This window comes from Lonchura striata, chromosome 2 (assembly GCF_046129695.1).
Source record: "Lonchura striata isolate bLonStr1 chromosome 2, bLonStr1.mat, whole genome shotgun sequence".
Classification (NCBI taxonomy): Eukaryota; Metazoa; Chordata; class Aves; order Passeriformes; family Estrildidae; genus Lonchura; species Lonchura striata.
The window spans coordinates 46,945,164-46,961,330 of record NC_134604.1 but is presented as its reverse complement, the minus strand read 5'-3'; positions in this window follow the sequence as shown (position 1 = coordinate 46,961,330).

The following is a 16,167-nucleotide window of genomic DNA, read 5'->3' as shown; positions in this document are numbered from 1 at the left end:
AGGCAACTTCTTGACAATTTGGTTTTGCCCTAAATTAACAGAACTGAAGATATTGGAGTGTCTAATAAAAATTCAGCATCTACTTTCACTGTCATATTCCTTACATGCTAATGTGGAGGTCAAGGTAGGTGGATAAAAGTTTTAATATTTTTAGCTGAAGAAAGTTCTATTATGCATTAGGCAGTCAGCTGAGCCTTATTAGAAACAGTGCTGGAAAAATTTCAAAGAGGCTTTGGACTTGAATAAAATTAAGATAGTAGGGAACAGACTCTTTTAAAGACACAGATATATTTCTTGTGTAATTCCTCGTTCACAGGAGATGGTTCAGATTTCATAATTGATTCTTTCCTTTAGGAATGCATACATCTTGTGGACAGATTTAATGGTACAAATGTGAATATGTATGGTGTTTCAGTCTCTGTCATCTATTACACCAGCTGAGTGTTCATCTCAAATTTGGCATAATGTTGAGTTATTCTGTCCTCATCTCCTCTGACTTTGAAAGAAAACTAACTTTTGGAACTAGTGAAGGTTCAAATCCAGACCTGGAATTACACATTCTGAGCACTGCATTTTATTTTATGCTGCTGATTTTACTTCCTTTCTTCCTCATGCTAATCACTTAAAAAAAAATTCTACTTTAAATATTTGAAACACTAATCTGAGGTTTCATGGATATGTTGCTAATCACTGCTATTGACAGAGAAGCGTTTGATGAAAATAATAACAAAAAGGAAATCAGAGTGCACACAAAAATCAGTGAATTTTTTTCATTTTGGCTGTGTCCTTCTCAACAGTCAATGCACCACTGCTTTACAGACATTTCATGACTATGTTGCCTGACCCGTGAAATTGCTTTTCTACTTAAGCATATGTTAACAAATATTGATTTATTGTGTCTTCTCTACACTAAATGGGTCAGTGGTAATGCACAATAGATCAAATCCTTTGGTGTGGAGGTAACATGGGGTGGTGGTGTCTTTTTTTTCTTTTTCTGCTTTTTTTTTTTAACAGACATAATTTCAGTATAAATTACATTATATAACTACACCATGCAATAATTACAAATCATTACTAAAAATCATGGTAGATTTTTAATGGAGTACATGAAGATAGAAAAATCCTATACAGCTTATAAAAATGACATGCATTAAGAAAGTAATTATTGAGATATGGGCATTAGGTTCATAAACCATTTGTCAACTTTGCTTACAATGTTATTTCCTTCATATCATATGAACAATCCTTGAATTCTATAAATTGTAGATAATTCATAGTCTAGATTGATAGGCTGAGATTGTTGGTATCCCAAGAACTTAAGAAAGAAAGAAAGAATGGTATGATAGTCCTATGTTATAATTGAGCCCAGATTTCCACTGACTATAGCAAGAACTTGGACTAATCACCAATATTGACACCTAATGCAAGTGTATTGAAATTGAACTAAATTCCATTTCAAAGTCTGATGCTGAATCACACCGTAACTATGTTTTTGGTAGTCACTAATGAAAAGAATCATAACTTGCTTTCCAATCTCATATACTGTTGCGCCATATTTGCATGAATGGAATTAATTTTCTTCATAGCATCTTTCATGGTGAAATGTTTTTGATTTGTGATGAAAACAACAAAAATAACAAAAAAAACCAAAAATAACAAAAAAACTATAACACCTATGTTATAGTTTTTCTGAGCACAGCTCAGAGTTGAGGAGTTTTCTGTTTTTCACTCTAACCTCTCAGCAAGGTGTCTGACCTAAAAGATGACCCAGCTGGGAGAGCTGGCCAAAGAATATCTCACACAATACAGCATCATGCTTAGCACATAAAACAGGGAGAAGAAGAGAGAAGCAGGATGTTCAGGGTGATACCATTTGTCTCCCCAGGTCACTGTCACACCTGATGGAACTCTGCTCTCCTGGACGTGTCCGAACACCTGCCTGCCAACGGGAAGTGGTGAATGAATTCCTTAATTTGCTTTGGTTGTCTCTGCTGCTTTTAGTTTCTCTTTTGAACTCTTTATTTCAAACCATGAGTTTTCTCACTTTTATTCTTCTAACTCTCTCCCTTGTTCCACCTAGGGAGAGGGAGTGAGCAGTGGTGCGGCGGCTTGGTTGCCACCTGGGGTTAACCCACAACACCGATTGTGTTACAATCAAGTTGTTTGGGACTGACAGGGTGTCATTACCCTAATGCAAGCATTCTCATGACAGGTTATACTACCTAATTGAAGCCTCTATTTTGAGGGAATGAAAGGATCATGTTGTGTTTGCAGTTAGGGTTAAAATGACTTTACAATTTTTGTAGAAAGATTTTACCTTTTCTTAAAGGCATGATAAAACTGACACCTCCTCATAAAATCCTATACAAAAAGATAACAATTGTCATAGGATAATTTTTATTTGTGCTTGCTTTTAGTTTCATACCTTTCAAAATTTAAGACAGGAAATGATGTTTTCTCTCTTCCAGTTTTGGCATAATTTTTTTCAAAAATTTACACTAATTACTTATGATGTCTCCCTCTGCTTCATATGTGCAGAATCACAGCTTACAATTCAGTTATTTTGCTACTCTATTTACATATATACAAAAATTTTCCAAAAGCAAACAATAAGAACACAGAATATTTCTGGAAACTTTCCAACATGTTATGACTCTCAACAAGTGAAAGAGAAGACAAAGTTTTCTGTCAGAACATGGTGATTCAAAGTATCTTTGATAGAGTTTTTACTGAAATATTACTTAAATTTTGATTTAACAGAATGGGATTTGTTTGCCTAAATACATCTTAGTAATTACAGGAGAATATAGGTCACAAATAAAAACAGGTACTTCCAGAGAGAAACCATGTAATTTAGATTCCTCTTATGTAAATTTCTCTCTAGAGGTGCTGATTTCTTTCCATGTTTTTAGAGAGACAAGTGTGATGAGCTCAATGGACATACACTCTATGACTGAGATGTCTGTACAAAGCCAATTTGTGCCATTTGAGACTGCCTCAAATAGCTAAAAAGATCCTATATGAATGGTAAATATTACAAAGGAGTTAGGTATCTTTATGAACCAGTGGTCATTCCCAGGCATCTCAGTGGGCACAGCACACCTCTGATTTAGGAGGATGACTCATGGCCTGAGTGTGTCCCAGTTCTGGATTCTGAAACCTCAAAAAGGGTGTCTACACATCAGCACATATGAACATCACCAAACAATAAGAGACTATTGAATACAGAAAATAAAGAATGAATAATCTGCCCATACATTGGCATTTATTGGTATCCAAGGTGCATTCCAGTGCTTTATTTCATCTTGTCATACAGCTGATAAATATATCTATGACACTTAGAGAGATTAGAGACAATTAGAAATCAGTGTGATGGAAGTGTTTAGATGACATAAATCAGGCCAGGTTTAAACTTAAAAAAAAAAAAAATATTATATCACATTTATTGATGATGTACTTTATATTAGTAATTCTTATTTATTATCAGTCATTATTATTGTTTATTTAAAGTTGTTAGCCTTTAGAATTTCTATACTCCATGGACCAGGAGTATACAGTACTATGGAGCTGGTGGGTGTGAATTGGTCCTTATAGCTCTCATCCTTGAGGATTTTAGTTGCCCAGAGTGAAGCAGCTATGCTTGAAAGGTCTTGTACATGGGAAATTTAATCACAGAAAGGTTTGGGTGGAAGGAACCATAAAGATCATCCAGCACTCTGCTATAGACAGTGACAACACAGGAAGGGATTCCACTGACTTGATCAGGCTGCACAGGACCCCATCAAACCTGACCTTGGACTTCAGGGATCAGGCATCAACACCTTCTCAGGGTAACCAGGGTGTCACTACCCACTGAGTAAATAATATCTTCCTAACATCTGATATAAATCTCTCCTCTTTCAGGTTTAAACCCTTCTCCCTCACCCTACCACTGTCTGCCCATGTAAAATGTTATTTTCCCTCTTTTATGTAGGCCCCTTCAAGTACTGAAAGGTCCTGATGAGTTTACTCTGGAGTCATACTCTCCAGGCTATATTATTTATCAGGGGCATATTTTTTTTTTAATCTTCTCTTTATGATCCATATATGTGCAGAAGCCCCTCTTACTGTTCTTCACAATTGCCTAATTCATCTTCAGCTCTACCTTAGCATTTCTTATCCTGTGCATACACAGAATTTCTCTATTCTTCTCAGGATATAAGACCCTAGTTGCACTGCCTGTGCACTTCCTTCCCACACTTTATTTTGACCAGAAGGAGGTGTTACTTTCACCATACCTTAAAAAAATAGAAAAACTCTGCCTACAAAAATAGTAAAATCATTGTAACCCCAACTGCAAACACAACATACTCCTTGATTTCCCTCAAAATAGGTATTCCTTCACTAGGTATCATAAGCTGTCATGAGCAAGATTGTGTTGATGTAATGATGCCCTGTCAGACTTTTGAGTTAACTCCAAATGGCAATTAAGCCCCACACAGCTGCTCACTCACTCTTCCCAAGTGCAATGGGGGAGAGAATTGGAAGAGTAAAAGTGAGAAAAATCGTGGGTTGAGATTAAGACAGTTTGACAGGTAAAGCAAAAGCAGCATAGAAAACCAAAGCTAAACAAGAAATTCATTCACCATTTCCCATCAGCAGACAAGTGTTCAGCCATCTCCAGACCAGGATTCTGTCACTGTCAACAGTTACTTAGAAAGACAAATGGCATCACTCTGAAATTTCCCCTCTTTTTTTCCCCCCAATTTTATGTGCTGAGCATGATGACATATGGTATGGAATATACCTTCGGTCATTTGGGGTCACCTGCTCTGGCTGTGTCCCTTCTCAACTACTAATGTACCCCCAGCCTCCTCACTGGTGGTATGAGGTGAAAAGCAGAAAAGGCCTTAGCACTGTGTAAGCACTGTTTAGAAAGATCACTGTGTTATCAGCCCAGTTTTCAGTACAAATCCCAGATGTAGCAACTGTGAAGAAAGCTAACTCTATTCCAGCCCAAACCAGCACACATAGCCGTGCTTGTCTCTGGCCTCCACTGCCTGATTTCTTGCACATGAGGATTAAGAGCTCATTCTCAGAAAAAAATGTCTTAAAAGGGCTGTGAGCTCTCTACTGATTCTAAGTTGTTACACTCTTTACCAAAAGCATTTTAGCACTTCCCTTTAATCCTAGATATATTTATACACTTCTAGTACTTTTCAAGAGCTATATATATTCTGTCTTCTAGTTGCAGGCCATAAACAACCATATGTGATCTTTGTTTATTTTCAGGCAAATTCACAGATGAGTCATGATTATTTGTGCATTTACAAAGTTGCAACACTTGGTTTTGAAATGTTCTGAAGTTAAATTTAATGGATATGTGTATTAACAGCACTATGCAAGGAGGAAAATAGCTGAGAACTGTAAAAACAGCACTGAGGCATCCTTTAGAGACTTTTGTAGTAAGAAGCTTTTCAGAGAGGACTTCTACAGTCATCAAAACCTTCAGAAAATACATCCAAATTTAGCTGTGCTTGTATTTAGTGCTACTAAAATGGACTGGTTTCATCTTTCATATTCTATCTCTTTAGGTGTGCAGGACTAGAATTGGAAATATGGCAGTAATTCTAGCAGTTGTCTGCTTTTATAAGCATTCATTGCTAAAAGACACTGCCTGCTGGCGAGGTCAGCCACTATTCATGCAATGATTGCATTTTGAAAATCCTCCTGAACTGAGGTTGGTTGTGGTGACAGCATGAAAAGGATTCCTCTCAAAAATAAGAAGACTGCATGCAGGTGTCTCTAGCAGATAGTCCAAAGCTTTCAAGCATGAATAAGCCTTTTGAACTCATGGCCTGACAGGAAGCTGCACCAAGTGTTATGTTACACTTGAGCAAATCTCCTTTGAGTCAAAGATGGAGGATTCTGTCCAGATGCTTCTCTTTAAATTTTCTGTATTGCAATAGAACCCAGAACTATGAAAAGGGACTCTTTACCAAACTCATTAATTAGCAGTCAGGTTATAATTCTGGGAAGAATAGAGATTAATAGTTTCAATGTTTTTCCTTTTTTTTTTAATGAAAATTTTTATATATCAAATCCCTTTAAAATTTTACTACAGTTACTTATTCACCCAAGGAGAAATACTAGATTTAAGATGCCCAGTTTGCATACCTTAAATTAAAAAGAAAAAGCACACTAAATATATTTTAAAAACAAAAGAAAATCAAAACTATTTTTAAAAAAATCTAGAATTTTTTTTACATAATGGGAAAGGGAGTCAGCTGTCATAAATGGAATTATGTATCTCAAAGTTTGGCATGTAATATAAACTTATTATATATGATATATGATTATTAACTTTCTTAATAGTCATTGAAATGAATTTATGAGAACTGGTTCATTCTGAATTATAAAGTATGTTGAAGGGAAATATAGTGAATCTTCCCTGGAAATACTTGTCCCTTTGCTCTTGCAAGATCTTAAATAGTTAGTTTAGCTCAAATGTTATCTAACATCAGGTGAGATGAGTTGTGTTACGAATTTTGATTCCAAACCCACAAAAAAAACCCACAAAAAAACCCCAAAAAACAACAACAACAACAACAAAAAAACCCCACCCAAAATAATATTTAAATGTTATTTAAATGTTGGAATATCCAGATACTCTTTGATCCTTTGATGATGATATACCAGGACCCTTTTTAGCAACCTTTTAATATCTTGCATCTAAATATAACTGTATGTGCTGCTCTCTTCTTAAATAGCAGTTTTCAAACTGCTCTTGCACAATGGTTTGAAGTTTCCAGGAACTGGCTATGCATAACAATCATATTGGTTCCATGCCTTACCACTTCAGGGACAGTGGCCACTTTTGACTTGCTGCCAAGAGGTGTGTGCTTCTTGTAAAGATTACTGGGTGTTATGCTAATGTGCTGTGAGCAAGCTTTGAACCAGCTTTCACAATGCCTTTAAATAAATCTGAAAGATACACTGAAGCGCATTCATATTATGCAAACTTTAATGGTTTGGTGGTTAAGACAGAGAGGTCTCAGTCACCTTCCAAGCTTCTTTTCAAGAACATGTTTAGGAAAAGGAATGTTGAAATTTAGAGCCTCCTCAGACTATTAATAAGAAATAGATTAATGGTTGAATGATAAATAATTAAGTACTTAATGCCAAGTCCATTATTACAAATAAGTAAACAATTAGAATTTAAAGTTATCATTTTCTGTATGTTACACATAATATAATTCCTGCACAAATGCTATCACACAGAAAAGGAAAAAAATCAATAAAAAAATTAAAGTGTTATATATGAGGAAAATTAGTTCCTTCATGGAACATTTGAATTAAAAAAAGTTGGAAAATTTCCATCTATAAAATAAAGTTTTATGTAAAAGAATATAAATAGCTGCTATAAGTAAAGGGCAGAACAGTTCCTGATAGATTAAAATATATAAAAAGAAATCTACTCATAATTATAAAGACTTTTTCCTGTACAAAATTTCTTACCTTATTAATTGTAGATTTAACTTTAACTACTACAGAGATCCTGCAAGAATGTTTACATATTCTTTAAGTGATGCTTTGTTTTTTAATCTGAAATTATGTGATATGAACATACATGAACTAGCCTATACTTGTAATTTAAGATTCAGCTTCTTTATCCTCAACTTTAGAACATGGTGTTATAGACACCTAAGCAAAAGACCTCTTCCTATTTGACTTAATTAATTTTTTCCTTTTCTTTATCCAGCTTTTGTCCAGCTTTTTTGTCCAGATCAGCAACACAGGTTGCTTGAAGAGGTTAATTGTTACTGATTTTATGAGAAGATGTAACTGAACAATCCTATAAAGTGGAGAGAATATTCATCTTTTCAGAGAATTGTACAGCCATCATCCATATATCTTCAGAGTAACTTCTGTCTAGAAAAGTGTTTGTCAGTTTAGATTGTCTACACATGAGGCTTGTGTTAGTCGTTTTTTATGCAAAGTGCTTTAATCCAAATTGATCCTGGTGGAAATATTGGCATCAAAAATCCCAAATTTTTGAGAAATCATTATCCCTTTTTTTTTTTTTTTCCTCTTTATAATTGCAGCCACAAAGGAACACTGCCAATTACAAAAGTGATTTATGTTACTATTTCGACAAAGACTACTCTGGTACCAAGCATACAAAGTTTTACTTTAAAAATAGCATTTTAAAAGCTATTCTTACTAAAATACTGCTGGTTCTCTTAATAAAGTCCTGCATGCAGAATAATGACTCATCTGTAGTGTGAATATATCCCAGTGTAGAACTAGGTAGATATAAACACTTCATGAAGATCAAGATCTTGTGCCAAGTGCACACATAATTAAGGAAATAAAAGTTCTAAGGAATGTTTGGTCCTGACCTTGTAAACACTAAGACATTTAAGCAACTTAGCAAATGTCTCTACTCCTTAGTGACGTATGGTGTGGAGAACTGCTCATGTTACATACAGAAGCAGAAACATTTTCAGTCCTTGAGACCACACTGGACAGGACTCAGTAGCTTAAGCCTGACACTATGCTAATGTGCAGTCATGGCTCAGTAGCTCAGCTGACATCTCTGTGCAGCATGTTTAGACTGGAATGTCTGATCCCTGAATCTCTCTTAATTTCATAGCAAGAATACATATCACCACCTCTGTCTTTTTCAGTCTTGAAACATGTGTCTTTTAATGTTATAATTTTAAATCATAAAATTAAAATACTCCTTTGGAGTAGTAAAAAAAAATTAATTTAGTTTTATAAAGGGTTTATGACAATGAAACCATTAAGATCTTTTTACTTTATGGTGATCAAAAGAAATTCAATTAAAACATCTTCCTGAATCAGTTTCTGTTATTTATTTTGAGATTAATGATAAGATGGGTAAGTTGCATATTTCTGATTTTTCAGTGTATTCTTTTCAGGGGATTTGAAAAGAAATACGAAGTGAGGTGGAGAAAAATATGAACTACTACTACTACTATGTGTTTACAAGCCTACACATGTAATGTGTAGTAAAATAATCATTAACAAGAACTTCTACCTGTGCCAGGTTTCTTAACATCAGATTCAATGAGTCTTTAAATACTATTGAATTATAAATAATATTGAATTATAAGTCATTAAAGTCTTTTATTTGAAAGTCAGTTTCTACAAAACTGACTGGAGCATTTGAAATTGGTGCATTTTCTTCTGCATTTACAAACTTAAATATCTACATTTTCTGCTTCCTGACACATAGAGTGTTATTCATTTTTTATTTCCAATTACATCTTTGTGGACTCTTCTGCTATCAGTGTTTTTTAATATGTTGAAAAGTGACCAGAGCATTTGCTTCTATATGGGTACTGGATATTGTGTTTTTATTGACGACTGAAGTTTATTCACAGATTTTCCATGAATGTAACTTTGATAGTCATTCAGTTTGTTTACAGAACACACTTTAACCTTATTTTTAAATGTGTTGTATATTGCTTAAATGTCAATCAGAATGTGATATATATTCCTAGAAATAAGAGCTTGAAAGTCTTCACCATTAGTAGATGTAAAAGTTTTCCACTATTGCAGTTTTAATTGTGTCTATCATTCCTTTCTCACCACAGAAAGATTTGAAGGACTTTTCAGACTTACTGACGTACATACGAACAAAATTTACTAACATTTTGACATGAGATTTCTAGTTCCTTCAACTCAATTGAAATATACAAAATCAAGCATAAGAAGATGTTGTTCTAAGTACCTTCTAGTTCTTTCTTCAGTTGTAAGCTCATACCTATAGAAGATTAATACATAATATCTGAGCACATAGATATCTTGATATTAAATAAAAACAAAACAACTACTATGTAATTTTACTGAAGGCAATCTTTTATACTCTGAGATAGAAATTTCTTGAGCAGATGAAGTATTATTTACATGTATTGATAAATTATTCAAGTAAAAATAATATTTTTCTTTATCTGAATCTTTCAAAACACAGCAATGAGTAACAGGACAGTTCTCAGAGCATCCATTTCTCTTGTGTGGTCCAGCTAGGGGGAAAAAAAATAACAACACCCTTCAACTCCTTTAGCTCATTTGGAGTCTTTTCTTCGTCTACTTTGTATTACCAAAGACAGAATTTTTTCCCCCTATTATTAAATATTACACTATATTTTAGCATTACATCTCAGTGTGACCAGTAGTGAATTAAGTAAAATAAGTAAAATTATTCTGTCCACTCTACTTGGTTTGGAGTGTCATTCATAGTATGGGCATATTTTTTGTCTTTCTCTGCACCAGAAATAAGAATACAAGTCCAAGTCAACAACAATAATCTCATCATACTACAGTAATGATATTATGGAAATAATATATGAAGAAAAATTGTAATTGAATGAAAATTTACTATACTTCATGCAACTTTTTTGAGGGAAATATATCTGTTAGTATGCATATCACAAAAGCATGAAAGAAAACAATCAAACCATTTCTATACAAAAATACCTTATTTCAAAGATAATATGGTTATTTCACATGATACATCATAAGCACTTTTTATATCGTTGGCAAATAAAAGCTCCTGAATTTTAAATGGAAATATAAAAAAAATAATGGAAAATATTTTTTCTCAAAGAGAGGCAAGGTACCAGTATGTTAAAAAAAAAAAAAAAAAAAAAGAGAGAAAAAGAATATTATTAGTTCACTTCAATGTTTAGTTTATTATTTTGTTTTTGTTTTCCATAAACCTGATTATGTGCAGATTTCTGAGGTATTCCTTTTTTGTTTCCTTGACATTAGCTACTCTTTTACATAAGCTGTTCTCTTTTCTGATAGTAATCTTTTCCTTGTTAAACTTGAGAGAGAGAAAATCTTGGTAATGTTAAAAGGCTTTGCCTCTTATCCTTCCACATTTCATTCTGGATCTAGAAGTGAAACTACTCCATTAAACCAATGATAAATCCTTTGTGTGGAATACATATCCTATTTTTATAACAAAAACAACAAAAACCTTTATCCTTACAGAAAGACTAATAAACAACTATTTTCACAAAATTGTTTTTTTATTGCTGACATAGACTGGGATCCTGCAAACACCCTAAGATACTACAAATCTATCTCTATATGCAGATAACATTAATTATAGACAAAATATGTATGAAATATTCTATGAAAAGAGTTTATCAAATGCAATAAAATTTCTAGTGCCCCCCGCTTTTGCTCGGGATTCAGTGACAGAGCTTGTCCTGACTGACACTGCTGAAATAGGAGTTTCAGTGTATCGAAATACAGACACCTGTTGGGAACATGGGAATAATATAATCAGTGCCTCTACTCCACTCTGCTTACCAGAAGCACCAATCTCAGCAAGCCTCTATGCAAAAATCTCTTTCCCTCTTTTTGCTGGATGCTACATCAGCCTTCTCCATTTTTCCCAGTATAATCCCCCCTTCTATGTGCAACAGTTTAGGCAACTTTTACCATCCACAAAGGAATTCTGCAGGTAGGATAAACACAGCTTCAAAGTACAAAGTAATTTCTTATGTGCTGATGAACACAAAGATAACTGAGAATAATGTTTCACTATGCTAAGCATTAATATGTTCCATATTCCCAGTATGGCACCCAACAAATCTTTCCTGGCTTGACAGTAATTGCTCATGTGGTAGAAAATTGGTGTCTTCTTGAAATGGAGAAAATCTCTGCTGCTGCTGCTTTGAAAGAATTCCCTCTTCCAGTAGAATTCTGTGCATTTTCACTTTTGTGTTCTGTTTTTGTTTTGGTTTGTTTTTTTTTGTTTTTTTTTTAATTTAAACCTTTAATTTTTATTTCAATAATTTTATCTTTATCAGACGTTTTTTGTCTTGCATAATGTGAATAAAATGCATTCTCTCAGAATTTAACAATTTCCAAAGAATTTACAGCAATCTAGCATAACCCTATATGTCCTTCAGGAGTATTTCTTACAAAAACAGATTTTAAATAAAATGTATTTTGTAAGACAATTTTGATACAACATGGCAAGAAATAAATTTTTTATTATTTCATTTACTTCCTTTACAAAAAAGGAAGTAAATGAAATATTTCCCAATATTGCAGAAGTATGTTAATTATATTTTCATTCCTCTTTTAGCAAGTTAAGCATGACGTTTGCTTGGAGTGCATTTTAAAAAATTGCTTAGTAAAATTACTGAGGGAAATGAAGATGGAAAGCAATATTAGAAAAAGGCAGTGTCAGCAGTATAATAATTTCTGGTATTTATCAACTCTTATACAGATGTGCTGTTATTAAAATAACAATATTGTTCCCTGGCATCTCTTTTAAATGAGTGAAGTGTTCCAAAACCAGAGCCACAAAAGTATGAGGTAAGCTGACTTTCCATCAGCTGCACAGTATGTGGAAGAATAAATTTACCTTCATTTCATGAAGATACAAATGAAATTACTGAGAATATTGCTAGGACTAGCAGAGAGGAATACATGATAACATCATTCTTGTGTAGGGGCCAAGTGCATGAATCTTTTAAGCAATGTACTTTTAAATAAAAGCATTAACAAGCCCGAGTTAAATAGAAATAAATAAATAAATAAAATCAATGCACATATGTCTTATGAAAAAGAAGTAATTCTGTTGAAAATATTTTTAAGACTTCAAATCATCAGAGCATATGATTTAATTACTATAAACTTATTCAGGTACATTATCTGTCCTGCAAAATTCTTGGGTTAGTATCTAGATCTGCTGTACTGCCAACACAGAGCTGTGAACGAAAACCATAAGACTGCTATTTACTTCCTCCTACAAATTATCCCTATAACTTTATGAAATTTGTCAATACTACCCAAAATTATACATTCTACTTTCTCTTGAAAGTAGGTTTCCTGCTGCTGTTTCTATTTTGGAAGCAGCTATGGCAATTGCAGGACCTAAGTTGTAAACCTGTCATTGATCTGTGTTGAAAACTGATACGGAGTTTCAGAGTGGGTGGGGGGTGTATCTATTGTAAATCTACAAAAATCAGTGAAAATCTACTATGTCTTGTCATGGAATGAGGGCTGACTTATCCCACAGCTCCTGTCGAGAATTGGCAGGTTGTTTCTTTGGGGACTTGGGGAAGTTTTTATTTTATTTCTTTTGTTTTTAAATATAACTTAATGTGTTATATCATGAGAAGAAGACAAAACTGAGAGGAAGGCTGTAATCCCTATTAAATGAAAAAAGTCTTAACCCAAATGTTAGAAACTGAAATTAGATTGTGTAAGTTATAAATAAATAACCAATGTAAGAATAAACTTACCAACACAGAAATCTTTACATTTCTTTAAAAATATTTTTTTAAGATTTCCAAATTTTAGATAACAAATGAGAGATCTTAACTAAAGATCCATTGACAATTGTCCAATAAAATTCCAAATTAACTACAGTTTGAAAAATCAGTTCTGTATAATTTATATAAATACTGACCTTTGCTAAGAGAGGAATTTATTTCTACCTTAGTATAAAATAAAACCCAACCAAAGAAACAAAAAAAATATTACCAATTACTAACCTGTAGCTAAAATGTCTTAAAATACCTTTGTTATTTTCTTCCAATTTATCACTAAAACATTACAGTGCAATAATTTGATTTTTAAAAAACCCAAATCCCAATACATTTAATATTTCCTTCTTCACTTCATAGTAGCAATTCATAGTACTACAGAGTACTGCAATGCAATTTGTTCTCCAATCCTTGGAGATTAGACTTAAGAATCTACTGCATTTTATACTCCCTTTACTGGTTTTTATTTTTCTTTTACTCAGTTTCATTCTATTATTTGAAAAACTTAGCATATAAATATGCACAATACCAGCATGCTTAGTTTGAGTTATGTGGAGTAAACTTCACTTTCTGGGTTTTTTTGTCATATATTTAATATTTATTTGTATTTTTAATTGAACATTTTTAACAAACTAAATTAAATGAAGAACATTCACTTTTCCCATTTCTTATACAGCTAATATTTCATCAGCAGATGAAAAAGTTCATTTACTTATTTTTGAAGATAACATGTTGAATAATTAGCACAGTAGTTCTTTAATTAAAATATTTTCAATTATCATAATTTATGGGTTTATTCCTAAATATTCAATTCAACTATATTCAATTTGATTAATGTGTCTTAATTTATCTTTTTCTAAATAGATTAAGGCAAATAAATCCGGAGAGAGATTTCATTAGTAAAAATTCAGAAAATAACCAGATGTCAAATTCAGTCTTTGACAGAAAAACTTAGAAATAGAAGAATGAATTAAAAGAAATTTTAAAATGCAAAAACTTTACAAACTCAAAGTTTGTTTTGAGATTTAGAAATTTAATATTCTTTTAGAAAGGCTCCTTTAAAGAATTTTCTTTTCTGTGAAAACAGTGTCTTAGCTTTTCCTTTAGGGAAACATCATTGACAAATCAGGACAGTAGAGGACAAAGTTTCAAGACAGGAAGATTAATGAATGGCTGCAGGCAAACATGCCAGCTAGAACTGGAGCTCTATATCCTATGAATATTGCAAGAAGACAGAAAATGTATCACAAAACATTTTCAATAATTCTGCTTCCAGACTTAATCAAAATCTGGAAATTACCTTTTCTCCTGATACAATCAGGTAATGAAATAAATAAAAAAAAAAAAAAATCTTGCTACTCTTCTACTATTAGTAGGCTCTTACACAAGTAAGTAAAGATTTGTAGTCTTCGTCCCTCGAGTCTCTCTGTTTACTCACACTTCTATCTGCTCTAGTTGCACCAGTATTTTCTCAGTCCTGAGTGTCACATTGTCTATTTTTTGTGTAATTATTGCTGAGTTCTCTTCAGTATGTGACACTATACAGTGCTACAAAGAGATGAAATTTTCAAGATGGGTCTAGCAAAGAGGGGAATCAGAACTTTCCATTCCAGAAAATGATACTTGATCAAAAGGAAATTTTAGTACTCCTCTGCCTGTTTGAAAACAAAACAAAGCAACCCTCAAACTTTAATAATATTTTTTGTAATCTCAGTTAAGCTTGAAGGCAGATTTTTTTGCATTTGACTATTTAAATTCCTATAGATATAGAAGAAAAAAAATAAATTAAGGGTTGACCTTTTGTATCAAATTTCAAACTGAAATCCCAAAAGTTTTAGATTTTTTTGGCTTCTATTTTGATCACTTAGTCTTACGTGAATCACAAAGAAATGCAGTTCCTTCAGCCACACCATAAATTTCATTCAGGCTAATAAAATATGTATTTCCTGGGTCTAAATACATTTATTTGGGTCACACTAAAAATCTTCATTTTATTGCAAGAATATAGTTAACAAAGTCAGCACTTTGGTTATAGTAATATACCAGTTATGAAGTATAGCTTACAATATACATATAATATTAAATCAATATTTAATAATAAGCTCTGTGTAGTAATAATTTTTTAAAGAATTGAACTTATGGAAGTGCCTTATGTTTGCTACCAGCATTTGCTGGTGATTCCATATTGCTCTTTTCATTCATCTTAAAAAAAAAAAAAAAAATTACAATTTTCTGTAGCATCTATATGGCTTAGTTCTCCTGAGATCTAGATTTTTTATTTTTAAATTTATGATCAAGTCAAGTATTATTTCATTGCAAAACTATATTCTCTACAGAGAAAATACAATTGTATTCCCCTAAAAGCCTCAGGTTCTAAAAATATGAGACTCATGCTCCTAGTTGCAGGTGTCTTTTAACTTATGCTTAGCCCCATCAATTTACTTTCCAGCACAACAATATTTTAAAGAGACACACAATGGTGTTGCATTTTGAAAGCATTGTAAATTATGCACAATCAACAAAGCTATTATGTGACACTGCAGAAGGTACGACTAATGAAAATGTAATCACCAGACCTTATCATTTTAGCTGAAGTTCTAATTTAATAATGCAGTTTCATATCCCCAAGAGCTTTCAAACATTTATTTATCTTGCCAATTTACATTATCTAATCCAATATAATTGTGTTGATTCTCCTAAATTATACTAATAGCATCCTGAAAAGGTCTACAGTTTCAAAAGGTTTATGACAATGTGCACATATACATCACATTATTATGTCCATGCCATAGTTTTACTTGCTAACAAAGGTTTTTAGAATTTATAATTTAACCTTGATGATGAACTTTTCTGTGACCAGGCCACA